Consider the following 6131-nt stretch of genomic DNA (forward strand, 5'->3'; position numbering starts at 1 on the left):
GAAGCGAATTACGAAATTGGTTTGAAGTGAATCGGGTTTTGAAGATCCATTTGGCGTTGGACCAATGGATTTTAACTTAGAAAACATATTTATTTTTCGTCATTAATTATTTATTTAATTTAATTATCTAATTAAATAAATAAACAAGTAATAATAATAAAATAAATATAATTCTAAATGGAGTGAAAGAATGATATGTGGGATTGCATGATCATGAGAGATATATAATGAAGGAAATAACAATTAAACAAGAGGGGCAATATTTAATTAATTAACTAAAATTTGATTAAATATATTAATTAAGTTAATTAAAATTAATTGTCATAAGTTAAAATTAATTAACTAAAAGAATGAATTCAATCATTAGTTAAGTCAATTAATTTTAATTAACAAAATTAATTAATTAAAATGAGATTTAATTAATTAATTAAAATGAAATTTAATTAATTAATTAAAATGAAACTTAATTAATTAACTTAATAGTAATAATAAAAAAACAGGTGGAGGTGCATAATTGATGTGAAGGGTATGGGTACAACAAACATTCATGGGTGTGGCCTAAGGCCCAATAAGGTTTACCACAAAAAATGAAAATTAATACTAAATAAATAGGAAAAAAATTGTAAGATAAATGGAAATGAGGGTGCTAATAAAGGATAGGCCCTATAAGAAGCTCAATCGTTGGTTGACCAAGGGAAGATGAGTCAACCAGGGTGACTCAACTCTAACCCTTGGATAGGGGGACCTACGGATCCAAGGGTGGTGTAATGTGTGAAGCTACGCGAATTATACCCGAGCGCATCGCACGCTTAAAGATACAACAGAGTCGCCATCGAACTTTATTTATCCCCTAAGGGAAGGGAAAACATCGATAAAACCCGGAGGAAAGAGAAATGGGTAAGGAAGTCGGTTATGCAAGGGGAAGATATTAGCACCCCAAACATCCTTGGTACTCCATGGGAACCGTTTTGAATGTTCTTTGCAAGAATAAGTGTTGTGATCTGAAGATTACTCGCATAAAGGATGGAACGGGGGTTAATAAATAATTGTGAAAAAAATGAAAGGAAATGAAGGTTATAAATAACTGTGAGGAAAATGAAGGTTATAAATAATTGTGCTCGCCAAGGATTTGGGTCCTTATGCCTACGTATCCTCATTCGTGCAATGAGAAAATCAGAGCTTCGTAGTTTGTGGAGCTAGGACTGATGGGTCAATTGTTTTTAGTGGACAGTATTAACGTTCGTGTTCTACTGTCGACTGGCTTGAATGCTCGAGCATGAGAGCTTTAAGCGCCTGTCTGTTTGTGGTAGAATGGATGAACTCGGATCACACTCTAGCAATTATACATTTCTTTCTCTCACATGGAGGCTTAAGCGTCATTCACGGTAGAACGGAAGTAACACGTCTTTTCTAAAAAGGTTTTAACTAGAAAATGCAGCCCAAAGGCAAAACTGAATTTGATGAGGCGAGTTTGCTTTTATTCTGAAATGAGAGTCAGGATTTGAATCGTACTAAAGTCTATGAATGGAGATGAACACAGTGAGAGACTAGGTCATTCGTCCCGCACCCAAAGATATTCAGAATAGGGGTATGAATTCTCCAGTCCCGTTCCTTCTCCATTGCTTAACGCTCATATCGTACAATCCTAATCGTAGGGTTAATTGTTTTTGAGTTTATTTACAAAATGGTTTTTGTTTTACTGGGAGAACAAAAGGATAGAAAGAGAAACCCTGAAAGGTTGGAAGTCTGATCTTCAATCTGTGTAGAAAGACTTATCAATTATTTGATTTAAATTGCACTAAAGTATATGAATAGAGGCGAATATAGTGAGCAAACAGGTCATTCGTCCTGCACCTAAAGATATTCAAAATGGGGGTAGGAATACTCCAGTCTCATTCCTTCTCTACTACTTAAGGCTCATGACGTGCAATTCGCATCGTAATCGATGAGTGTTGAATTTGAATCTCCTTGCAGCTTTCTCTGATGAATGGTTGTCTTTGAATGATGAAGAGGCTTGTTAACCAACTAGAATTGAGTTGTGCTAAAGTCTATGAATAGAGGTGAATACGATGAGAAAACAGGTCATTCGTCCTACACCCAAAGATATTCATAATGGGGATAGGAATACTTCAGTCCCATTCCTTCTCTATTACTTAAGACTCATGGCACACAACTTGGCTCATGATTAACAAGTGTTGATTTTTTACCTTTGTAGTGCTTGAATAATAGTCCTGTCTTATACTGATTTGAATTACTTGAACTCTCGATCTTGATCTTTGAATCTTGATTGAACTTGGAGATCCAATATCCAGCATCTTGATCACAAGGACTCGCTTTATCAAGTGATCAAGGGTCTTTTGATCACTTGACTAAGCTTTGGGAAATTAAGCACAGTCAAAGGGTTTAGTCAATCAAAGTGTACTTTGATCAACTTAATCGGTGGGAAAAAATTAGTTGAAAGAAGTGTACAACTACCTAAAGGGTTAGTGTTTGTTTGGAATTAATTCTAAGACCTAAAGCTAAGGGAACATGCAAAAATTGGACTATTTCTACACTAAGGATAAAATGGAATAAGAGCATGCAAAACCCTTTGACTGTTTCTACACTAGAGCATGCTCTTCAAGTCCCGAGTCTCACTAACAACTTTGTGAACTAGGTCCTCTAGTAGGGAATGATTCACATCAACAATGGATTCAATGAGACAATAATATCCTTGTTCTGGAGCTATAAGATGAGGTTGGTACCCATCAGCTTCTATAATAAGCTTCCTTAGATTTTCCATTGAAGGTTGTTTGTCAAGCTGTAGTCTTTTTAATGCAGATGGGAGCTGATTGTCAAAGACAGTATAAATTTTATCACCACCGGGTCGCACGCCATCAAAATGGTCTTTGAATGTTTGATCAAATGAGCGGCATATTTCCATATAACTTTCCCCCAACATCAGCTGCAACAGGCTTTCCACAACATTATTTAGGGAGGTTAATCTCTGGAGGTGTGTCTTGAACAGCGCCGAGTACTGAACCATCTCCAGGACGAGCAACCTTCTTGCCAAGAACTTTCACAATTTCAATCTCGTCCAGTGGTTTTGCATTTTCAGCAGCATGAGCCTGAGCCAAATTGGAATAATTTAAGGCAGATTATGAGAAGAATGCCATTTTATCTTCTGTAAGCTTCCTCAGGAACCTTGCTGGATTACCTCCTCAACCTCTCCACAGGGGATCCTGGTATGCTGCTTGACAAGATCTCCAGCAGCAACCATGACATGTTTCTCAACATACACACCATCAAGTAAGGTCACGCCCATTCCAATGAATGCCTCATCCTCAACAATACATCCTTCTAACACAACAGTGTGACCTACAGTGACATTATCTCCAATGATAGCAGGTAATACCTTTCCAGTCAAATTAGACTTAGCAACATGAACAAGAGGATTGTCTTGTATATTAGTTGAAGATCCAATAGGAATGCTGTTCGGCATGTTTCAGCTGGTTATTTTTCAATTGCAGCTTTGGCTTGCAGCGGCGGTAGTAGCGTTTGTGTCATGGTTGCTTGCTGTATTTTTGAAGTTCGTATCGGCTGCGTTTTGGAACTTTGGTGCATTAGCTTGTTCATGTTTTCATGAATTTGTTAGAGTAATGAACTTGCTATGCTTCATGTGGATCTATTGTTAATGCTCCGCATGATTATGCTTGATATGAATGTTTATCATGAAGTTCAATATGTATGCAGGTTGGAATGTTTCAATTTTAGCTCTGTCACAATTTTGAAGGAGGTTGAGGGTTGAATGGTTCATGGCTTAGTTCTTGAAGAATTCTGCCGCGACTTTTCATGCAGGAAGTTAGTTTGCTGCCGGTGCTTTGCCTGACTGTTGAGAAGGGTTTGGTTCTTGCGATGTTTCAATTTTAGTCCTTTCAGCTCCACTTTATTTTTTATGGCCTTTGCTAGAGAAACAGGGGATAATTTCTAGACAATAAAGGGGACACCCAAGTTCTCATTTGATTTATCAAAACCTTTGCTCCTAGTTTTGTGCTTGCTTTTGTAGTTCTGATAATATCTATCGCAGGCAGGTTCATAGGCATTTACAATAGCAGGATTAACAAAGGAAGTATCCGACCAAAGAGCGGCATCGCGGGCTGCCAAATTTCCAATTTCTGATATAATTGAATTGTATGGCCTGATCTCTATGTTTGCTTTCTTCAAGTGGGAATCCACCTCTTCGGTAGCTTTTGAATTGTTGATAAATAATTTAGCTCCACCAATCTCCACAATCAAATATGCATACATAACAGGTGAATATGGGATATCACTGCCTCTTAAGTCCAACAGCCACGCAATTTCACCAAGCGCAGAGACGATAATTGCAGATGAACCGGCCTTAACAAGTTCGGACCTCAGAGTCGACAACTTCGAAGCAACATCTAAACCAGGATACTTTAAGTCATGCACTCTAACCAACTTATCCGGAGATTCATATTATTGAATTATATTAAGCTTCTTTTGCAGGTTCAGTTAGATGCGAGGGAGGAAGTTAAATGAGCAAGCGATTCTGCCGGTTGGAGTTGAGCCCAGTTAGTGCAATGGTTGCGTTTGCTGCAGGAAAAGATGGGGCAGCTTGTGCGGTTTCACTACCTTTTATGCCTTCTGGTAGCTGCATTTCGGTTAGCTCGTACATGCTTTCGTTTTGAGCTCGCGCTTATCTTATTTGATACGCCGTTGATGCGCTTCGTTTTGTGTTTTGCAGCTTGGTGCATCTTTCATGCAATCGCGGTGTTCCTGCTATATTGTTGCTGGCGTGTGTATGGTTTGATAGTTGTTGGCTTTGTGTCATTGGTAGAAAGTAGTTTTGTTATGGAGTCAAGGCGGTCGAGAGGAGGTGCGAGAAGTCCACAGAAGAGGGGTTCATTCGGGATGATTGGTTCGGTGATTGGTTCCAACGAATTTCACGGTTCAGTTTTATATGTTGTGGATTGCAACGACATCTCCAAGAATTACTTCTGATTGAAGGTTCGATTGTGAATTCTTATGCTTTGTCGTAAGTCAGAACTGTTTTTGTCATGAATATGCGTGAATACTGCTATTTAACGGTTTTTTTTTTGTGTAACAGGTTTGGAGTGGTCTTTGTTAACATAGCGACTGCTATGGTTACGTGCGGTGAAACCATTATCAATACGCTTGACTGGTTTTGTTGAAGGATCACTGCTGCTATGTAAGCAGTCCTTGTAGTTGGACTGATAATTCTGGGACACCGAGCCTTCTGCCTTTCTGAGCTTCAATCGCTATGAAGAGTCTGAGAACAACTGCCAGAACCTATCAATGCTGGACCTCGAACGGTCACACATGAATTCAGGAACTGAAGTTGTTGTGGATGCCACTGAAGACCAATCGCTAACCGAGATAGCTGGGGAAATAATAGGAGAAAGCTTGTTGATAGGTATTAAACTCGAGAGACTAGATTCATAGGTTCCATTTTATTTCTCGAAGCAAGACATGACGGTTGTATCATATCATAGTTGTGCTTGCGATGGAACGAACGTACCCGGCCACAGCGACAAACTATTGCAATGTCTGGAAACCTCTTAAAGTGCAGTGGGACATCATTGCGGTATTGGACAATACCCTTCCATGCCAAGCTTTGGCCCGTTTATTGGCATTTGGAGTAGCTTATAAGAATGTGTTCCTCAACCAGTCCAAGAGAAGGTGCTCACTGGTGCAGAGATGATTGGTAGAGATTATGAAAAGCACACCAATCTTCCCCAAGCTTAGGCATCAACTGTGTGTCGGGATATGCATTATCAGACTTTAAAACATCCTTTAAATGTTCAAGCCGACACTTATCCTTGAAAATGTGCTGCCAAAAATGGAATGCACAAAAGCTAGCCATGGATTCCATCTCCTTTTGACCAGCTAAGACTGTCCTGTCACTATAATAGCAGTCCATGTACTCTGCAAACAATTCATCCTCTCTAAACGGGTGAATAATGGGTAAAGGCTGTGTATCCATCAATATTCCCAGCAAAACGCCCTCACGCATCATACCAACGTCTCCAAACTTGAGGACTAGAACAGATGCATCGAGAGATAAAGAAAAAACTAGCAAGTAATCGACCATAAAATGTAGGTTCATAATG

General features: G+C 39.0%; 1 pseudogene; it reads right to left on the reverse strand.

Annotated features, from left to right (window-relative positions):
* Positions 1 to 2526: 2526 nt before the first annotated feature.
* Positions 2527 to 3776, reverse strand: LOC127085263 (gamma carbonic anhydrase 1, mitochondrial-like; annotated as a pseudogene).
* Positions 3777 to 6131: the final 2355 nt, after the last annotated feature.

Source organism: Lathyrus oleraceus, chromosome 5 (assembly GCF_024323335.1).
Source record: "Lathyrus oleraceus cultivar Zhongwan6 chromosome 5, CAAS_Psat_ZW6_1.0, whole genome shotgun sequence".
Lineage (NCBI taxonomy): Eukaryota > Viridiplantae > Streptophyta > Magnoliopsida > Fabales > Fabaceae > Lathyrus > Lathyrus oleraceus.